Source organism: Tamandua tetradactyla, chromosome 2, assembly GCF_023851605.1.
Source record: "Tamandua tetradactyla isolate mTamTet1 chromosome 2, mTamTet1.pri, whole genome shotgun sequence".
Classification (NCBI taxonomy): domain Eukaryota; kingdom Metazoa; phylum Chordata; class Mammalia; order Pilosa; family Myrmecophagidae; genus Tamandua; species Tamandua tetradactyla.
In genome coordinates, this window is record NC_135328.1 from 138949334 (window position 1) to 138952207 (window position 2874).

At 71.0% G+C, this 2874-nt stretch overlaps 1 pseudogene; it reads right to left on the reverse strand.

Annotated features, from left to right (window-relative positions):
• Positions 1-281: 281 nt before the first annotated feature.
• Positions 282-1257, reverse strand: LOC143657490 (sterile alpha motif domain-containing protein 5-like; annotated as a pseudogene).
• Between the last annotated feature and the right edge of the window lie 1617 nt (positions 1258-2874).

A 2874-nucleotide genomic window follows, 5' to 3' on the forward strand; every position in this document is an offset into this window, starting at 1 on the left:
TTCTGTACCCTTCGGGGGAAAAAACTCATCTCAAGGGAGCTTGCCTGCACCTTATTAACGCCCGTCCCATCAAAACCCCATGTCTAGCCCCAACCCTGGCAACTTTACATTGAGCCGCTGTGGGGGAGTCCCGGGCAGAAGGGAGGTCACTTTCCTTGCGCACCGAGCACAAAGACATACTACAGCCAGTGTCTCTTTGGAGTCACTCAAAATGCAAAGGAGGACAAGAAGAAAAGGAAGGCCCAAGACAAGGTAGCTATTACCCAGTCTTCTCCTGCCCTTCAGATCCCACGGCCCCCAGAGCACCGCAGGAGCCCAGGACTCGGTTCCGCCAGGGGCTGCGCGGAGACCCGGCCCCAGCTGAGGGCGAAGGGTGCAGAGGCGGCTGAAGGCCGCCTCACCCGCACCTGTGACCCTGCAAGGAAGGAATGAGCAGCCGCAAGAGAAAAATGTAGAGAAGCCGCAGGCCCGACGCCCGCCCCCTGCTCACCTGACGTGGGTGCGGGGCCTTGCCCCGGCGCACACCATCGCGCATCATCTTGTCCTGGATCAGGATCTTCTGCTTCAGCCGGGGGTGGCTCATCCTCTCCCGGGTGCGGTGGGCCCTGCGGGGCTGGCTCCGGAGGCCGAGACTTCGGAAGGCTTCGGGGAACCCGGGGTCGGCGGGAGGCGGCGGCTTGAGCGTGAAGCAGAGGTCGGCGGTGGCCTCATCCTGCTCCCGCAGGTGGCCCACGTCCTCCAGGAAGCGGCGGCGGTGCACGGGCGCCAGCACCCCGATGGCGTCCAGGTCGGGGTCCCCGATCTGCCGGCACACCTCCAGGTCGTCTTAGCAGTTGTCCAGGAAGGACTGCGGGTATTGCGCGAGCAGCGGCGCCCGCAGCCACTTTTAAACCACGCTGCTGCCCGTGCCGGCGCCGGCGCTTCAACTTCGGGCCTCGGCGCGTGGGGACCGACAGACAGCGCGGAAGTTGTCCTCGGGCCGCGCGGGCCGCCGCGGGCGGCTCTGACACAGGTGCGAGCGCCTCCGGAAGCGAGCGGTGGCCGAGCGGGCGCAGCGAGCCCCGTGCAGCCGCCGACTCCGGGCGCGCGCCCTGGGGGCAGTAAGGGGGCGCGCCGCCGGGTTGCGCCCGGGAGCGATGCGGGGTGAAGTCGGCGCAGCCGGGGGCAGCCGGGGCCGCCGCTCTGCCCGCGCGCGCCCGTCCCCGTCCGAGGCTGCGTCTCCCGTGTGCCCTGGCAGCGACACGGCTTCCTCCGCATGGCCGCGCACCGATGTACAGCGCGAGACCCGCGTCCTCCCGCGGGGGAGGGTCCTGGGACCCGCCCGAGGCCCGCGGCGCCTTCGAGCGCCCCCCCGCGTTCGCTGCGATCCCGCCTCTGTCTGGCCGGGCCCCGCGCGCCTTCACCGGCCTGTCCCAGCCGGCGCGCTCCTGGCCGCTCCTAGGCCCGCACCCGGGTGGGGCGCGCCGGGCTTGGCTGCGCGGCCTCGGCTCCCTCCAGCTGCGTGGAAACCTCCTGCTGCTGTTACTGCCGAGCTCAGGTTCGGGGTGGTGGGGAGGTGGGAGGGTGGGGGGGGGAGCAGCACTTTCTCAGGATGGCGCATCCCTCCCTGGGGCACAACCTCCCCGCCCGCGCGCTCCCTAACCCTGCTCTCTGGTGCCCCTGCCAGTCCCATCCCCTGCTCTTCCACTGCCCCTTCCCTGCCCCTGCCACAGGCCCTGCCCCTGCCCCTGCCCCTGCCCCCGCCCCTGGCCCAGCTCCGGAACCTGCCCAACTCCCTGGCCCGATCCCTGGCCCTAAACCAGCACCTGGCCCTACCCCTGTCCTTTCCCCAGCCCCTGGTCCTGACCCTGTCCCTACCGAAGCCCCTGGCACTGTCCCTGCCCCTGTCACAGCTCTCAGCCCTGCCCCTGTCCCTACCCTGCCCCTGACCATGCACCTGCCCTGTTCCTGCTATGCCTGTGCCCCGGCCCCTGGCACTGCCCCAGCTCCTGCTCCTGCCCCTGCCTCAGCCCCTGGGCCTGGCCCTGGCCCTGGCCCTGGCTCTGCCCCTGAGCTTGCCACAGCTCTTGGCCCTGGCCCTGCCCATGACCTTGTTCCTGGCCCTGCCCCTGTCCCTATCCTGCCCTGCCCCTGCCCCTGGCCCTACCCAAGCCCCACCCCCTGCCCCTGCCACAAGCCCTGCCCCTGGGCTACCCCTAGCCCCTGGCCCTGGCCCTGCCACTGCTCCTGCTCCAGCCCGTGGCCCTGCCCCAGCCCTCGGCCCTGCCCCTGGCCCTGGCCCTGCACCAGCCACTGTCCCTGCCCCTGCCCCTGCCCCAGCCCTCGGCCCTGCACCTGCTCCTGGCCCTGGCCTGGCCCTAGCCCTAACTCTGCCCCTGGCCCAACCCCAGCCCCTGCCACTGCCACAGCCCATGTTCCTGCCAATGGCTATGCCCCTGCCCCTGGCAATGCAACTTCTCTTGCTCTGCCCTTGCCCCCGGCCCTAACCCAGACCCTGGCCCTGCCCCTGGCCCTGCCACTGGGCCTGCCCTAGCTCCTGGCCCTGGCCCTGCCCCAGTTCCTACCTTAGCCCCTGGCCCTGGCCCTGCCTCAATCACTGCCCCTGACACTGCCCTGCCCCTGCCGTGTCCCCGGTCCTGCCCCAGACCCTGGCCCTGGCCCTGCCCCTGCACAAGCCCCTGGCCCTGCCCTGTGCCCTGCCGCTGCCCAGGTCCCTGGCCCTGACCCTAGCCTTGCCCCTGCCCCAGCCCTAGGCCCTTCCGCTGCCCCTGGCCCTGCCCAAGCCCCTGGTCCTGACCCTGACCCTACACTGCCCCCGTCCCAGCCCCTGCCTCAGCCCCTGCACCTGCCTTTGCCCCTGGCCCTGCTGCTTGC